Source organism: Rosa rugosa, chromosome 2 (assembly GCF_958449725.1).
Source record: "Rosa rugosa chromosome 2, drRosRugo1.1, whole genome shotgun sequence".
NCBI lineage: Eukaryota > Viridiplantae > Streptophyta > Magnoliopsida > Rosales > Rosaceae > Rosa > Rosa rugosa.
The window spans coordinates 17,963,163-17,982,556 of NC_084821.1; positions in this window are offsets into that span (position 1 = coordinate 17,963,163).

The following is a 19,394-nucleotide window of genomic DNA, read 5'->3' on the forward strand; positions in this document are numbered from 1 at the left end:
GATCACTGGGGCACAAAAATAATAAAATAATATTAAAACATAAATTTTTTTTAGAAAATAACAAGAAATTTGTGATTAATTAAGAGGTGATACATGTTGCAACTATGTTTTTTTATTTTACAAGAGTTTTCCACATCACTAAAAAGTATCAACTAGTGACGGAGTTAGAACTTCATCATAGGTGAGGACTTTTAGAAATTGTAAAGAAAAAATTTAGAACTCTATATATCAAAATTTTAATGAAAGTTCTGATAAAAAAAATTGAGAGAAATATTGTAATCTAAAATTAAGATTAATTTAAGATAAGAATATTGTTAAATTATGTCAAGTTTATAATAGCAAGCCACATAAAAAAATAGTAATAATAATAATAATTAGTGCTGCAGGAGAGCATTAAACTTGTAAAAAAATTTAAACAAATATTAGTATATTACTGATGGTTGCTAGAATCGAACCCAGACCTTAATGTAGCAAAAACATAACCAACCCGGCCACCGCACTAAGCTGGCTGTTTGTTACCTTAGTAGCTTAATTATTTATATAGTGAAAAGTTGACTGGGTCACGGGACCCAGTGTGCCCCAATGTAGCTCCGCCACTGCTCCGGAGGGTTAGTTACACTGGTCGGACGGTGCGCAATCGCAATGACGACCCTGTTCCGTGTGTGTAGCTAGACCCTGTTCCGTGTGTGTAGCTAGGTAGTGGACGCTCTCGCTAGCTTACTTGGTTATTTACTAATTTGAGGTAAGGTCGTGTAGTGGGTCTACGAGACCGGCCATCAGGTATTACTTGGCGTCATATGTATTTGTACTTCATGCATTAGTAATTGAATTTCATGCATCGGTTTTTTAGTCTGAAAAATATTTAAGTTTGTCGTTCCTCAAAAGAAATTGGTTTAAGTACATTTTCATACTGGGTACCCAAAATTATTATTTATGCGTCGGTTTTCAAACCTAATCGGTGAAGCTCTTACTGAGCAGCGAGGACGAACGCTCACCCCCACAATAGTGTGGTTGCAGGTACTGTGCGCTGATAACGGGATTGGACCAGACGGAGCTGGGTGTGCGGAAACTAGTTCGTTTAATCGTCGTAATAGAAAGCAGGTTTTGGGTTTATCTCGACTGTTATTTCTTTAAAAATTGTTTCCCAAAACTTGTTGAAAGTTAGTCTTGTATCGAAACATTGCTAAACTCTTATTTCTTGATGATCGTTATTTTCTGAGAAATTCCTCATATCAAGTTCTTGACGAACAAGTTTAATTTAACAGTTTAAAACATTTCACCTCAAAAGTTTTTACAAGTTTCCGCTGTGTCTTACAGAAAAATTTGTTAAACAAAACGTCTTGCGGGTTTCTAGGATGTGAATCGAGCATTCGGTTTATGTTTTAGAGGCTCGCGGCACTGTGACGTACTCAAGCTGGTGAGGTGCAGTTTGGGGCGTTACAATACGCTCCTTATTGCTCCGTTTCTTAATCACACCATAATCACCTTCTTTTTGTCGCGCCATTATAATTGATTTGCTTTTAGTTATGCAATATTGTCTTTAATACCTCAAAGTCAATCAAATCTCGACATTAATTACTCCAATAAATAGTTATTGCCGTTGTTTCCTTGCCTTCTAATTTCTTCTCCAAAAATCAATATCTCATAAAAATGAAATTTTATTGAGATACCAACGATAAAACACTTTAATTTCCTCATCTATCGGCCAAGAGTTTACTAGCCAATTTCCCAAAAATAGGTACAAACAACCATGCAGGGGTTATGTGCCGCTGCAGCAGCGTTGGAAGGAAGATGGCTTGGTGGAGGTTCAAGTGATGTTGGCTGCTAGGGACAAGAAAAGCCATGGCAGGGGACGGGGCAACAAGTCAAAGACGACAAACCCATCTTACTTCTTCTTCCTCTACCTCTCCTGACATCTCTCTTTCTTTGGAAACGGGGAAAGAGAAGATGTAGAATGTTTGCTTCCCGTCTTGGCTTGTGCTGCGTGGCATACTCTAGGAGGGAGGAATGTTGTTAAGTACCACAGTTGCGTGCATTGGCGATGCTATATTTTTTCTTGATTGAAAGAGAATTTTATTAATTCAACATATTACATCAATATGGGAACAATTCTTTTAGTTTATGTTTGTTTCTTTTTCCAATTTTTGAATAAGTGAGCAGTGGATTCTAGAATGGAGATTACTTGCTAGAGTTCTATACCATTTTTATTGTTGCGGGGACTTAGGTCTTGGTGTATGTTTTTTTTTCCCAGACAGTGGCTTAGTAAAACCGTGTGAATATATAAATATTTATTTAAAAAAAAAAGCTTCAGACCACAAATAATAATGCCAGGAGTTTTGAAGATATAATTCTTCGGCTTGATGTCCATGTGATAATTAATTGAAAATGCTGCATAGTAAAAATGTAAAATTCTACATTGCAGGGTCCCAGGCCCGGCCCTGGGAAATTCAAGGCTCGGGCCGAAGAATAAAATTGGGCCTTTTATATATAAAATTTAAATGTTTCATATTGATGAAAAAAAATATGATACAACGGGGGGGACGTAAGACCAATACCCCGAAAAATAAAGATTACATCACTTTATATCAATCAAATCTCATCTAAAATGACTTCTTCTTGCATTTTTAGATGCAAAGTCATCAATTATGTGCTCAACCTCAACATTTTTCAACATATTCTTTTCAATACTCAAGATTGCTAAACCATTCAACCTATCTTGAGTCATCGTTGTCTGCAAATAAGATTTTAATAACTTTAATTTTGAAAAACTTCTTTCCGCAGATGCTACTGTAACAGGTACCGTCAATAAAATCCTATAAGCAACCAAAATATTTGGAAACATATCCATTTTTTTTTTGCAAACTCAATAATTTTAATGGAATTCCATGGTTTTCCTGTTTCATATGCTTCATTTGGTAGCATTTCCTGCAATATTTGTAACTCAGAAAGCAAATATTTTGCATCAATATCAGACACCTCACCATGTTTCAAAGCAAGTTCAAGTTTCAAACAACAATTTTTCAGTTCTTCATCATCTAATGAAACCAACCGTGATGCATCAAATAAGAAGCCAAATACATATTCAAAACTTTCCATTTGTTCAAATCTACTCTTCAATTGAGAAAGAGCCATATCAACTAAGACAAGAAAGTAATCAGTTCTAAAATCTTCTTGAGCTGATTGTTGTTCTCTATCTGTATCAAGAATCTCATCAAAATGTCTCTTTCTTATAACCCTACGCTTCACAGGAAATACAGACTCAATTCCCATTTCATTTGCAATTTCTTTAGCATCAATTATAGCAGAATTAAATCCATCTTCTCTATATTTTTCAAAAAATGATATCAACCCTTTTAAACTTTTAATAGCAACATCAAGAATCATATCTCCAGCCTGCAAATTTTTGCTTACCATGTTTATTTTGTGCAAAATATCATGCCATATAACCAAACTTAAAATGAAATCAAAACTTGAAAATTCACCATCTAATAATTTCCCAACTTCCCAACTCAAATGATTATAATATGCATCGCCAACTTCAGCAAGTTTGATTAAAGCTTCTTTTATTTTGGGAAATTGACTTTTTATTGCTTTCACACTTTCAATACGACTTTCCCACCGTGTAGCCGACAAAGATTTCAAAGTTAATTCATCTACACATTCAAGTAAAAGGTTCCATCGCTTTGTTGAATTAGCAAACACATTGTAAATGGCCTGACATGCTCCAAAAAAAGATTTTCCTTTTAGACAAGAGTTTGCCATATCACAAAGTACTAAATCAAGAGAGTGACAACCGCATGGCATATAAAAAGCTCTAGGATTTATGTCAAGTAACCTTTTCTGAACACCTTGGTGTTTTCCTCTCATATTGGAACCATTATCATAACCTTGTCCCCTCACATCATCAATAAATCAAGAGAGCTTAGAGCAGCTTGTAGTTCATTAAAAAGACCCAAACCCGATGTATCTTCCACATTTAAAAACTCCAAAAAATACTCTTCTACTTTTATTGGGCAACTTGCAACATCTACACATCTTATTATCAAAGTCATTTGCTCTTTGTGACTAGCATCAGGGGTGCAATAAAGAATCACAGAAAAATATTTAGCCTCTTTAATCTTCTTTATAATCGCACTCTTGACACTTGATGCCAACATAGCTATCAATTCATTTTGTATTTTATGACTAAGATAATGATAATGAATATTTTTATTTTGAATGAGTCGAAAATGATGCTTCATTATTGGATCAAACTCTCCTATTGATTCAAGAGAGCCTAAGAAATTTCCATTTGAATCCTCATAGATTTTTTCATTTGTTCCACGAAAGGCTATATTATTCATTGCAAGACGTTTAATAACAATAATTACCCTAACCATGACTTCTTTCCAATGCTCTGTATCTTTCTTGATTTGCTCTCGTAATTCTTTATCAATTGTTTGTGTTAATGCTCAAAGTCTGGCGGTAGCCAAACCTTCGTTTAGCGCGGGTCCGGTGGGTGGACCGATACTCTGTTGATTCGGTGATCTTTGCTAGCTGTCAAACGAAAGACAGGGCGTCAGAGGGAGACCGCGTTGGGCGGTCTTCACTTCTCCGATGCCTAAGTCAGTCAATGCATATAGACAGCATAACAATAAATGAGTAGTAAAATGCGTATTTTATGAGGAGAGAGGAGATAACCTTTTATAGGTGAGGAGGAGGCTGATCTTCTCCTTGTTTTCGATGTGGGACTGATGTGCTTCAGTCCCCAGCTTCAGGAGCTTCTGATGTTATCTTGGTATGGCGCGTCGGCGGTGATTTGGAGGTGATCTGAGGCTCAGGTTGTAGCTCGCCTGGCTGTGTATCTGTATGTTATTCCTTTGGCGGGAATTAGTACCTCTAGCAGTACCATGAGTGGAGCCCATTATAGCTAATTATGCTTGTAAATGTACATGTATGTACAAGTCCCCCAAGTCCCCAGTCAAGGAGGGCAATCTTGGTTGGGGAGTTGTTCAGCGGTTTGAAGCGTTATCTTCCGCTAGACTTGCAACAGCATAATTAGCGTCAGTGTGTTGTCAACCATGGATTTACTGAGCAAACGCTTTATACCCTTTCGGGTGGGCCCCTGCTAGGCCCCCCAAGGAGTCCCCCACTCCCCGGCGAAGATAGACCTCCGGATGGTCGGCAAATTGTTTGTTGAGGGGGAGCTGCACGGAGCAGAGGGTGTTGGGTAGCGAGACAAATCTTTAGTACCCAAGTGACGGGGGTCAACGTGCCTGATCAGGGCCATCGTAGACTGTTGATAAGTCCCCATGTCCCGTAGGGACGGTCTGACCGTAACGCCGAGTGGCGGTCGTTGTCAGAGTGAGGCGTGACCTCGGGATCCGCCGTTGGCGGATATCCCCCCGCTGACTGTAGTAGGAAGCAGCGTCCAGTAGACGTGCCTAGTGGTATTTTATTGAGCGATATTGCACGGAACAAAGTATGCAGCTTACAAGATGAAAAGGGGGTTCCGCTAGAGGTGTGTAGCGGAAGACGCCCCGCTTGCAGGATGGCAAGGGAGAAGTTCCGCTGGCGGAGTTTCGCTCAGCGGAGACTTCGTCACTTGGAAGGTGACAAGGGAGAAGTTCCGCTGGCGGGGTGTCGCTCAGCGGAGACTTCGTCACTTGGAAGGTGACAAGGGAGAAGTTCCGCTAGCGGGGTTTCGCTCAGCGGAGACTTCGTCACTTGGAAGGTGACAAGGGAGAAGTTCCGCTGGCGGGGTGTCGCTCAGCGGAGACTTCGTCACTTGGAAGGTGACAAGGGAGAAGTTCCGCTGGCAAGGTTTCACTCAGCGGAGACTTCGTCACTTAGAAGGTGACAAGGGAGAAGTTCCGCTGGCGGGGTGTCGCTCAGCGGAGACTTCGTCACTTGGAAGGTGACAATGGAGAAGTTCTGCTGGAGGGGTGTCGCTCAGCGGAGACTTCGTCACTTGGAAGGTGACAAGGGAGAAGTTCCGCTTGCGGGGTGTCGCTCAGCGGAGACTTCGTCACTTGGAAGTTGACGATGGAGAAGTTCCGCTGGTAGGGTGTCGCTCAGCGGAGACTTTATCACTTGGAAGGTGACATTGGAGAAGTTCCGCTGGCGGGGTGTCGCTCAGCGGAGACTTCGTCACTTGGAAGGTGACAAGGGAGAAGTTCCGCTGGTGGGGTGTCGCTCAGCGGAGACTTCGGAAGGTTGGTGATTTCTTCCCAAGTGGTTACTTCCATTAGACGCTTTGTCTGATGGTGGTCGACATGTGGCCAACTCCTAGAGGGTTAGCGTCTGGAGGCTTGTCTCCTAAGCCTGGCCGTCTTCTCGCCATTAATGCGAGTAATTATGGATTCCGTAACCGAGGCGACGCCTCGGTTAATCCGGAGAGTAAGGGGAGACGTGGGACACGTGTACGGCTGGCGTGCAATGTCGTTTTTCAGTGGACGGTTTAGAATTCGTTAATGTTGACATAAAAGGGGGGGAACTCAGCGAGATTTGACACTTTGCTAAGGCTTCAAACTCTTACTCGTTGTCTTCACGCTTTGCTCATCCAAGACTCAAGAAAGAGGTTGCTGGAATTTCGTGGAGGTATCGTTCCCGGAAAAACAAAGATTTTCCCCATCGAAGACTGTTGATCACCATCACACCGGAGTTTTCGCCATTTAAGGTTGGTATCTTGATTCTCTTCCCTGTTTCATTGGATTTGTTGGTTTCTGGGTTTTGTTATTTCTGTTCTTGGGGTGCTATATGCTCTTCTCTGGTGTGCTCTGAGGGCGTGAAGTGAGATTTGGGGGGTGGGTTATGGTATTTGGCAGAGAGTTAGCGTTTAGGGATTTGATAGATGGTCGAATCTGGGTTGAGTGTGTTTGTTCTTATTTTGGCATTTTCTGGGTAAACTGTTCTTGATGTTCTTGGCTATAACTGATATAGGCATAAGCTAGATCTTGTTTGAGCTAACTGCTTTGGGTTTTAGGGTTTGGGATGGTTAACGTCGTAGAGATTTTGAGCAGTGAGGATTCCGGGTCTGACGTGTCGTTCAGCGTGGCGGATAGAATATTTATTGACTCGTTGCGTCCGTCTGCCCATGCAGGAACCTCACTGCCAGAACCGGTAGAGGTAGAACCGCTACAAACCATACCCTGGGAAGTAGCTATGGGTCGTACCTCTCGTCCGGAGAGTTCTAAGGCAGGGGAGGCTGCCGCTGCCAAAAATAGGCGTGATGAGCGGTTGGCAAGTAACAGCGCTGCCAGTGGCTCCGCTAACGGGGGAGAGGTGGCGGGGGAGGATGCTGAGTCAACGTGGGTCCTCCAGGACGGCACCCCTGTTAACGAGGCAGGAGGGCGGATGAATGTTGCCGCCGTCAATCGGGTGAAGCGGATGTTCCGGTTGCCAGGTTCGGTGAAGTTGCGTCCGCCGACGGTGGACGAGAAGGCATCTATTCTTCCAGAGGGGTTTGCCGCCGTGCACGAGGCGATATTCCGCCAAGGAGTGACACTCCCGCTGGTGCCAAATCTTCAAATCTTGGTGTGCGAGTTTGGCCTTGCCTTTGGGCAAATTTGTCCCAATATGTGGCGGTTAATGTTGGCGCTGAACTCACTATGGCGGTTGTCCGGTTGTGAGGGACCAACTGTGGCGGAAGTGCTGCACTTCTACGAGCTAGTGTATGTGAAGCGCCAAGGTTGCAGAGGGCAGGTGAATTTGAGTCGCTGCCAGGGAGCGCCCAAGCTGATCGAGAACCTAAAGGATTCCATGTCCTACTGGCGGGGGACCTTCTGTGTTGCCACGGCGGGGTGGGAATATCAAGCTGGGTCCAACGAGGGGGAGCCGACTTTTAGGATTAAGTCGGAGTTTCAACATATCCGAGGTTGTTTACCGGTCTCCGCTGAACATAGCTGGCGGTTTCTCTTATGCGTAGCCTTGTATTTCTACTGACGATTATTGTGTTTGTGCAGCGGGCTTGCGCTATAACCTGACGCGTGAAGAAGAGTGTCGCGTGGCATGCATCAGAGGCTGTTGGCGGAATCGCAACTTGTTGGATTTTCGCCTTCTTACCGGTTGGGAGTTGTTGGTCGATCAACGACTGACTCGTGCCGTTGGTAAGAAATCTCCGCCATATTGTACTTTCGATAAGAGTGCCTCAGGCTGACTGGTTTGTGGTTTGTTTTTTTTTTTTTTTTAGAAACTCCGCCAGGTAACAAAGCGAGCCGCGACGCTTTTGATAAGGATATGGACCGCGCAGAGATCAACAACTTCCTGGAGACCATGTATGCGTCCGGGTTGGAGGCTCAGCAGACGGTCGTGAACCCGGAAACGCTGGCGCTGAGCCCGTCAGAGGTTCCAGTGGTGCTTCCTATGCCGCACCACTCCCACCTTAGTGGTGACGGCCTGCCTGTCGTTCAGGCGGGGGCCAATGTGGAAGGCGGGAAAAAGGGGTCTGCTACCGCCGCGCCACAGAAAGAGAGGGTGCCTGCTAACCGGCGCGGGTCACACAAGGAGAAAACGGTGCCGCCGGCGGAAACAGTCACCGTTGCAAGGGAGGAGCCGCCGACGAGGGGATCGAGGCCTGCTACTGGGAACACAAGGGTGCTCCAGCGAAGGCGCCATCAGAATGACTCCCCTGATGAGGAAGAGGGGGACGACGTGGAGACCATTGGGGTCCTCCATCAGAAAAGGGCTCGACAAGCTCCGCCCAAGGCTCCCGTGGTCGAGGAGAGAGAGATGCCCGCGAGTGACCTGGACTCGTTCGCCGCGTACGCGGAGTTCATGACCGATGGTGAGCGGGAATTTCTCTACCACCTCTGCGAGCGGCGGGGGTTTGGCGGCCTAGCGGGGATCTCGCGCCCAACGGCCATTGACCAGTCGCCCTTTAGCTCAACCTTCGGTCACCTGTCGGTTGGGATGCATGAAATGTTCCTGGCGGCGTCAAAGCAGCCCCGGGTTGAGCGGGAGATCAGGGAGGAGGTCCAGGGTCTTCAGAGAGAGCTGGCGGAGGTGGAACGGCGCCTGACAAAGGAGGATTGTGATGCCGCAGATGCCCGCGGCAAGCTGGCTGTGGCCATCAAGCGGGACTTGGAGCAGAATGCCCATGTCTCCAAGCTGGAGCAAGACATGGCCCTGCTGCAGGAGCGGGTGGCTGCCAAGGATAAGAAGATTGATATCCTGCAGCGGGAGTCCGCCGCCAGGCTAGCCGAGGTGAAGAAGCTGGAAGGTGAGGTCACCCGCTTGAGAGCTGAAGGGAGCCGCTGTTGAGGCATTCAAACCGTCGGCGGATTATAAAAGGGCAATGACCGAGGCGGCGAAGGCTGGGGCCCTAGCCAATGTGGAGATGCTGAAACAAAAGGGTGCTATCGACTGGGCGAAGGCGGCCCAGCCCAACGTGCCGCCAGCTCAGAATGCCCCGCCAGCGAAGGGTGTGGTCCCCGCCCAACCTGAAGGCCCTCGCTCTGGAAGCGGAGAGAGTGGCGCACGCCAGGCGGATGGCTCCCAGCGACTCCTCCTCCAACCCAGTCGGAGGTGTCCCGTGCTGGTTTCCTGGCGGCTCATACTCGGGCGGATGGTACCATAGAGACTCCAAGTCCCACCGCCCGAGGGTCTGACCAAACAAGCCGCGCACTCTCGCCGCCACATGCTGAAGGTGAAGATGCTGAGGCCAACCCCTGACAGATGTTGGAACTTTTTTTTTTTTTTTGTAGCCGCTGAGGCGTAAAAAAAAAATTTGTAATGAACATTTTTTGGTGGGGAGTCCCAGCCCTTTATATGGAATGAAGTTTTGAATTTTGGTGTTTGTCATGATATGTTTGTACCGCTAGGGTTTTGACTTAGAGTTTTGTTTTGCTAATCAATGAAACATTAAAGGAATTAAGATTGGTCCAAGTGAACCATGTAGCGGACGTGGTCCGTTGACGATTTGCTGGCGTTGCCAGTTGCCCTCAGTGCTAGACTTGGTAACAATGGTTTGAATAATTCCTCGTTTCAATGATAGCTGATTGATCAGCGTGTACAAAAGTGGGGTAATACCCGTTGGGTAGCTTCCCTTAGCTAAATATTGAACAAAATTTTAACTAAGTCAAGATGCTCCTGGGTAGCAGCATGACTATTTGTAGTAATACCGAAGGTGTTCGGTATTCCAAGGGTGGGTCGTTGTGACGCCATCCTTTCCCATTAAGTAGAAAGTGCCTGGGCTAACGACTTCCACAATTTTGTATGGACCTTCCCAAGTTGGGCAGAGTTTTGTTGGCGGTGGAATGACTTCCTTCATTACCCAGTCCCCCAATTGGAGGTTCCGGGCTTTGACTCTGGCGTTGTAGAAACGCGATACCCGCTGCTTGTTTTGCAAGTTGCAGATGGGCCTTGTGTCGTTTTTCCTCTAGGAGGTCCTTGTCCAGGTTGACGCCGTCACTGTTGGTCTCTGGGCAGTAGCCTTCGACCCTAGCGGTAGGTTGAGTTACCTCAATAGGTAGGACAGCCTCTGTTCCGAACATCATACAAAAAGGGGTTTCGCCAGTGGCGGAAGTTGGAGTTGTCCTGATGGCCTATAGAACTTCTGGAAGCTTCTCCGCCCACAAACCCTTGGCGTTGTCGAGTTTCTTTTTCAGCAGCTTCTTGATTATCTTGTTTGCTGCTTCGACCTGGCCGTTGATTTGGGGGTGGGCGACAGACGCAAAACTCAACTTAGTGCCAAGGTTGGCGGTGAAGGATATGAGTTCTTTGTTATTGAACTGTGTGTCGTTGTCTATAATGATTGTATGTGGGACACCATAGCGGCAGTAGATGTTCTTCCAGAGGAAGTGAATTACCTTGGCGGTAGTTATTGCCGTCAGTGGCTCTGCCTCTATCCACTTGCTGTTGTAGTCGATAGCAACAATGATGTATTTGAACTGGCCCTTGGCGGTTTGGAATTTTCCCATCAAGTCGAGGCCCCACGTAGAGTGGACCCATGGGCCGATGATGATTGACAGGGGCTCTGCCGGTGCTTGTGGGAGATCAGCATACTGTTGGCATTTGTGGCAAGATCTCGATATCCGCCGGGCGTCATCACCGAGTGTGGGCCAAAAGTAACCTTGTCACATTGTGCGATTGGCCAAGGATCTGGCGCCCGAGTGGTTTCCGCATTCTCCGCCGTGGATCCTTGCTAGCACGACCTTTCCCTCTTCTGGGGTTAAACAGCGGAGGTTGGGGTGGGTGAACCCCTGGCGGTAAAGCTTGCCATTCTGAATGTTGTAGCGGGTTGCTCTCCGCTTGAGCTGTTGCGCCTTGACTTTGTCCTCCGGCAATGTCCCGTTGCGCTTGTATTCGATAATCTCGTCCATCCAGCTGGGATTGACTTCAATGTTGAAGATCTCCGCCAGAGTCTTTGTGATACTTGGCTTGTCAAGGCACTCTACTCTTGTGTCCGCCGGACTCTGATGTGGCTGGGCGGTTGCCAGTCTCGCCAGTGAACCAGCCTTGGCGTTCTTTTCCCTGGGGATTTGTGTGATGGTGTGAAATTTGAATTTTTTGAGCAGTGTCTTGACGTACCCCAAATATGCCGCTAACTGTTGGTCCTTGGCTTGGAAGCTGTCGTTGACCTAGTTAACGACTAATTGGGAGTCGCTGAAGATGTTGACGCTGTCAGGACCTGAGTCGATGGCGAGGAGTAGGCCGGCGATGAGTGCTTCGTACTCCGCCATATTGTTTGAAGCTTTGAAGTTGAATTTTAACGGGTACTCCGCGTTCAATCCCCCGGGTCCTGTTAAGATGACTCCGGCGCTGCTGGCCTTGGCACTAGCGGAGCCGTCCACATGCAGGTTCCAGTCTGAATGTAAGGGAGCTGATTCTTCAGCGGTTACCATTTCCGTTCCGAGCTCTGTCCCCGCGCCGGGTTCTGGCTGACGGTCGGTGAGTTCAGCAATGAAGTCCGCCACCGCCTGGCCTTTCATGGCAGTTCTTGGTTTGTAATCAATGTCGAACTCACTGAGCTCAATGGCCCACTTGCTGAGGCGCCCCGAATGTTCAGGGTTCTGCATTACCTGCCTCAGTGGTTGATTGGTTAACACATGGATTGTGTGGGCCTAAAAGTATTGGCGGAGGCGTCTGGGTGCAACGATGAGTGCGAGAGCGAGTTGCTATAAGGGAGGGTATCTTGTTTCTGCTCCGTTCATGCCTCTTCCAGCGTAGAATATTGGGAATTCCTCCTGGCCCTCACGCCGGACAATGGCGCAGCTTACCGCTGATATTGATACCGCTAGGTATATGTACAGTGTTTCTCCCTGCACAAGAACGGAAAGGAGTGGGACTGCAGCCAGGTATTCTTTCAAGTCCTGGAACGCTGCCTGACACTCTGGGTTCCAGTCGATGACTTTCTTGTGAGTCATTTTGAGGACTTTGAAAAATGGGGCACACCTATCAGTGAGTCTGGAGATGAATCGAGAAAGGGCGGTTAACTTGCCCTGTAGGCACTGGACGTGTACCTTATACTCAGGGTCCTCCAGGTTGAGGATGGCTTGTACCTTGTCCGGGTTAGCTTCGATGCCTCGTTCGCTGACGATATAACCCAGAAACTTGCTGGCGGTGACGCCAAAGAAGCACTTTTCTGGATTGAGGCGCATACCATAGGCCAGGAGAATGGTTACTATGATCTTGAGGTTTGCCACATGTCCGCTGGCCTTTATGCTTTTGACCAGCATGTCGTCCATGTAGACCTCGATTATTTTTCCGAGATGTTCCGCGAACATGGCGTTCATCAGTCGTTGATAAGTTGCACTGGCGTTCTTTAGACCGAAAGGCATAACATTGTAGCAGTAAAGGCCCTTGTCGGTGGTGAAGGTGGTGCACTCCTGGTCGCCGGGATGCATCTTGATCTGATTATAGCCGGAGAAAGCGTCCATCATGCTAAGGAGCTCATGCTCGGCGGTTGCATCAACCAGTTGATCAATGCGGGGTAGCAGGAAACTATCCTTTTGGCATGCCTTGTTGAGATTTTTGAAGTCGACACACATCCGCTACTTTCCGCTGGGCTTTTTTACCATGACCAAGTTGGAAATCCACTGGGCATAGATGACTTGGCGGATGAACCCAACGCCCTGGAGCTTGGCAACCTCCTCTCCTATTGCCCGATACTTTTCCTCATCAAAGGCCCTCCGCTTCTGTTTGATGGGATAAAAGGATGGTTTGATGGTCAACTTGTGTGTGATGATTTCAGGAGAGATACCTGGCATGTCCGCGTATGACCATGCAAAGACCGCAGCATTGTCACGTAGGAATTGAGTGAGTTCCGCCGCCACCTCTGGGTCTAGTTGGGCGCATATGCGGACTGTCCGCTCAGGGTGCTCGTCCGAGATGCAGACAACCTTCAACGACGTTTCCGGATTGACCGGCTCCTTCTTTACATACTTCTTCTCCTCATCTCTAGGGTCCTCGAAGATATTTGGTGGTGGTGCCCGATTACCCACCGTCAGGATTTCATGGCGGCGCGTTGACCGCGCTATAGTTGTTGAATAGTATTCTCGAGCCAACTGCTGACTTCCCCTCACACAGCCCGTGCCGTTGGGTGTGGGGAACTTCATGAGAAGCATGTACCTGGCGATGATGCACTTGAGCTTGTTGAGGGCTGGCCGTCCAATGATGGCGTTGTACGAGCTGAAACAATCGAAGACTATGAACTCTGTATGTACCTCCGCCATGCATGGACTGGTGCCAATAGTCAGCCGTATGTAGTCGGAACCCAGCGGTTGTGTGACGTCGCCGGAGAAGCTGAGCAGTGGCTCGTGATCTTGGAGTAATTTCCTGTTCCGCTTGAGGTGGTTGTAGCAACCGCTGAAGATGACGTTGACAACGGACCCGCTATCCACCAGGATTCTCCCCACTGAAAATCTGCCAAGAATGGCGTCGACCAAGAATGGGTCGTCATGGGGTAAATGCACTCCGCGCTCCTCCTCCTCTGAGAAGGTAATAGGTTCCCAACCTGACCTTGGAAGTTTGGCGGATCTCTCGTAGCGGATGTTGCAGACTTCTTTTGGGTGATTAGCGCGTGCATAGCGCTTCCTTGCCCTGTGAGACATGCTAGTGATTGGAGCACCGCCGTCGATGGTGTTGATGCGGCCCAAGGTCTCAATGTTGGCGATCACAGGTGGCGGTTGGCGCACCTTGAACTGCTCCATCTTACCGTCACGGTACAAGGTCTCAATGGCCGTTTTGAGAGCATTGCAGCTGTCGGTATTATGACTGCTGTCCTCGTGGTATTTGCACCACTTGCCGGTGTTTCTTGGTTTTCCCGTTTTTGGGTATCTTGGCTGGGGTGGCGGTGGGATCTGATCCTTGCACTGATTGTATATTTCCTCATACGAGGCTGTGAGGACTGTAAACACTGCATACCGCTGAGAGGACTCCGCCTGTTTGTTGCGGTTATCCCCATGGGTTGGGCGGTTGCCCTTGTTGTAGTGTTGGTCCCTCTGCCGCTTGTTCTGGTGGTGGCCCTGCTGCCACTCCCTCTTCTTGTCAGTTGGCGGCGCTGAAGGGGTCTTGTTAGCGGTTTCCTGATGACTGGAGGATGGCTGTGTTGACTTTGTTGGTGTTGCTGGTGGCGGTGGGGTTTCTCCATATGTGATGAATTCCGCTTGGGCGTGAATGACCGCCTCACTCATGACGTGGTCATATGCCGCATTTGGATGATTGTAGTTGAGGTGATAGAGGAATGGCCCCTTGAGGAGTCCCTGCTTGAAGGCGGCCGATGCCATTGTTTTGTCTAGGTCGCGGCACTGAGACGTTGCCGCCCGTCATCTTATGACGAATGCCTTCAGTGATTCGTCCTCCCCTTGCTTGACGCTGAACAGTTGACTTGTGTTGTGATGTCCGGCGGACAATAAGATGAACCGAGAGAGGAAGGCGTGTGATAGTGCATGGAATGAGTCAATGGACCCTGGCGGACACTCGAAGAACCAGTTCATTGCCTCATCATCCAACGTTTCGCTGAACAAGTGGCACAGGGTGGCGTCGTCAAATCCCTTGTTGTTGGTGACCTTCTTGAAGGTGTCCATATGGACGAAGGGGTCAGACATGCCGCTATAATGTGACATCTTTGGGGTTTTTGCATACACTAGTCTGATAGCCTGCAGAATCGCAGCGGTGAAGGGCCCAGGTTTGGAAGCGAAAAGTGGATTTTGAGTTGGCGCTGGGGCGCCTGACTCCGCCCGGATTAATCTCTGCTCCAGTTGTTGCATCCTTTCTAGTATCTGGGCGGTTGCATCGCCGGTGGAACTAGCCTGGATATTCCGCTGGACCTGTCTGCGCCTTGGCGCAGGCGGATTGCCTTCAGTCCTCGCCCTAGCTTCCGAGCGGTTGGTATGCGGCAGTGATTCCGCCTCCTGCTCCAACATTAGTTGGGGGATGGGCGGTGGTCCCATCCCAATAGTTCAGGTGGGTCCAGCGGTACCTGCATCTGTATGACTGGCCCCGGTACCAATGTGCTGGTGCCGGGCCGACTACGCCTGGTGCTGCGTGATTGCTCGCTCTGCGCTGGATTGGCGGTGGCTTCCAGCGTCCTCTTCAGTTCATCAAAACGTGACATCAGCGTAGCCACTTGTCTTTGGGCCTCAGCCTTTTCTCTGCGCTCCTCTTCATACTCTCTGTTTGCCTTGTGAAGGTCCGCCAGTGCCAGCTCGTACATAGTGGTGAGATCTTGGCCCGGTGGGCGGCTGCTGCTTGGATTTGCCTCACCGCCGGGGTTGGCTGGGGTGGTGAATAGTGCGCGGTTAATGCCTAATGCTGGGTCGGGGGGTTGGGGAATGGCGGATTGGTCCGCCTGCTCTTCAGCGTTTCCCCCGCTACCGTTAGTCATGGTGATTGTGGTGGGATGACCTTTGTTCAAGGGTTCCCACAGACGGCGCCAATGTTAATGCTCAAAGTCTGGCGGTAGTCAAACCTTTGTTTAACACGGGTCCGGTGGGCAGACCGATACTCTGTTGATTCGATGATCTTTGCTAGCTGTCAAACGAAAGACAGGGCGTCAGAGGGAGACATCGTTGGGCGGTCTTCACTTCTCCTATGCCTAAGTCAGTCAATGCATATAGACAGCATAACAATAAATGAGTAGTAAAATGTGTATTTTATGAGGAGAGAGGAGAGAACCTTTTATAGGTGAGGAGGAGGCTGATCTTCTCCTTGTTTTCGATGTGGGACTGATGTGCTTCAGTCCCCAGCTTCAGGAGCTTCTGATGCTATCTTGGCACGGCGCGTGGCAGCGCGTCGGCGGTGATCTGGGGGTGATCCGAGGCTCAGGTTGTAGCTCGCCTGGCTGTGTATCTGTATGTTATTCCTTTGGCGGGAATTAGTACCTCTGGCGGTACCATGAGCGTAGCCCATTATAGCTAATTATGCTTGTAAATGTACATGTATGTACAGTTTGATTTGTGCTCAATCTCACTCGTAGCTCATTCCAAGCTCTAAGGTTAGAGAGGTGTTCACGACTCTTTTCATGTTGTTTAAGCTTATCCCCCAAATGTGTCCAATCATTAATTCCTTCATTTGCTAATTGACTCCTAGAATGAGCTTTTTTTACAACTTTACAACAAAAACAAAATACTTTATCCAAATCTTTTGAGTAAACCAACCATTTTCTATCGGAAAGTTCACCATTACTCATCTTTTGAGAAAAATAATCCAAAGAGAACCCCCTATTTAGATTATCCTTAGGAAAAACAATATTGGTTTCTCTAATAGGACCTTTTTCAACAAGCAGATCTCTCATTTTTCCATCTAAACTATCCCAAACTCTAGGATCATTTATATTCAAAGGCATTGTACCTTCTAAAGGTTCACTCACACGATTTATTTCAATATTCTCACTTTCAAGCACATTTGTTTCTTCCATATTTTATGTTTGATCAATTTCATGTTCACCTATATCTTCAACTCCTTCGGCTACCTCATTTTCATTTTCATCTATATCTTCAACTCTTTCCGCTACCTCATTTTCGTTCTCACCTATATCTTGAACTCCTTCAGTTACCTCATTTTCACCTTTATTATCCGAATAAACACCTCTTTTCTTTAAAAACTTATCTAAAGAACCTCTTTGGGAGCTTATAAAATCTTCTTGCTGTTTTTTTCTTTTTCTTTTTTCACTACCAGAAGCATATTTCTTAGGAAACATTACTCTAATAAAAAACAAAAGGACAAATATCAATCGAACAATAGAACCTGGATGTGAGAAATCTAATACGTTGTCTACGCAAACCGCCCTCCTTGAGTCCTTGACTTTGTTCACAGTTTCACACCAATGACACCACAATGCTGTAAACAATTGAAAAGAAAAATCAAAACCCATGGCCGGTGCACAAAATTCCATTGCTAAAGTTCAGTTGAACAAAATAGTATCATATTTCTAACCTGAATCACTTGATTTACGACTTTCCTTCTCACATCATTGTGGTGGTCTGGTGAGTGATACAATTGGTCTGATAAAGCACTAAACTGGAATTCTGGAAAACAAAGGAAGTTAGACATTGAATCAAACACACACATAAAAGCAATCAAGAACTGCACCATTCCAATCCTCATCTTCAATTTCCTAAGCAACCAAACAAGAAAAAAAAGAACAAGAAGTGAAAATCGGAGAGTGAGGTATTACCGAATCAGGATCGTTGCGGAACAAGAACAACTGCACGGATCGCTTGACGAATTCATCCCAGGAAGTAACATACACCAATTATATAGATATAAAATTGGAAAGAGCTATGGTTAGCTTCCAGTACCAGGTATAAGAAACAAAGCCCAAGATTTGTGATTTGTGAACAAGTAAAACAACGAGATTGAGAGAGAGTCAAAGAGAGAGACTGAGATTTAGATTGAGGAATTGCTAGCCTATTTATAGAGAGATTATGGAGAAGATGAATTGTCTTCTCCATAAATTGGTAACGGGTATATTGCTCGATTTCCTCCATGATTAACGAGACTTGGGAGCTGTGAAATGAGAGGAAGAAGAGAAGAATTAGAAGATGAAGAGTTAAAGAGAGGTTTTGCCGAAGAGAAAGAAGGGAGATGTCAGATACGCGACTTTCTTTAGGGATTTAGGATTTTTTTTTTTCTCTCCCAAAATTTGGGCCCTGGGCCAGGGCCGGGCCTGCAGGGTCCTTTCTTGGTTGTATCTACCAACCCTCCCCCGTCCCCATACTCGGTGTCTTCTTCAGGTCTAGGACTATGTTTGGTATGACTGTTCTTTGAGGAAAAGCTGGCTTCTGCTTATTTATGAGAATACGTGGCTGAAAAGCAAAGCAACTGAGTGTTTGGTAAACTGGTTTTTTATAAGTGTTATCAGTGGTAAAAACAGTGGCAAAGTGTTTGATAAACTCAAAACTGACTTGTGATTTTTGTTTGTGGAATGACCAATTTGGACATGAAATCATTTCTTGCCCTAATTATTTAGTAATATAAAATAGTTAAAGTTCTATTTTTATGGTTAGTTTAATATTTTTATGTACATGTAGATTATTCTTAACCATCCATTTTTATAAATTATGGTGACCATTCAATAAAATTAATATTGGACAATTTTAAAAATTATTAAAGTAATTAGACTATGCTCTTTTGGTTATGAGGGAGCATGTTCCATCCTAAAAAGCATGTATTAAACTCAATAGCATTTTGCAAAAACCCTTCCAAAGTCAACAAAATATTATGTCCTGTTGATCAAAAAATAGAATCCAATCATCATGTTCCATCTCAACATTTCATGAATTTCTACATAAAGATTAGAATGAAACTAACGAAATTCCTTGTATTTATAAGAAATCCTAGGGGCAACTTGACAAACATTACTGCACAATAGTCTTCCCGCCCATACATTACTGCACAATAGTCTTCCCTCCTACCATCCCTATAAATTAGAGTGCTTGTTTTGAACAAAAAAGGAAGGCAACATTGACAAGACATAACTTTCACACTGGTAAAATATATGCCAATCTTTATCTTGAAATAGAAACTGGTCGATCATGATCACCATTGTCTTCTTCCTCAGCTTCATGATAAACAAAAGCTTTGACAGGACCACAAATTAGGTATAAAAACATAACAAAAAAAGGCTCTCTTCCATGTGAGTTTCATCTGCATTCATGAACAACATCATCATTTGACATGTAAGTATCACATCATTACCACTAGCAAGATTGCCCGCGCATTGCCGCGGGGTTCATTATTATGAATGAAATGAATAAGTGTTGCTTGAGGAAGAGAAGATGTTTGTATATTGTCAATATTGTTTAGGTGTGAAATATTGTATTTACAAATTGTTTGGCTCCAATTTTGTTGCAGCTGGTCAATAGTCTCTTTTCTTGCGCGGGCGTGCCAGCACCGTTCGGGTGCGGTCGTCGGGGGTGTCCCTTGACCTGACTTCTGTTGAGCGATTGTAGACGAGGAGAGCACCAACCTCG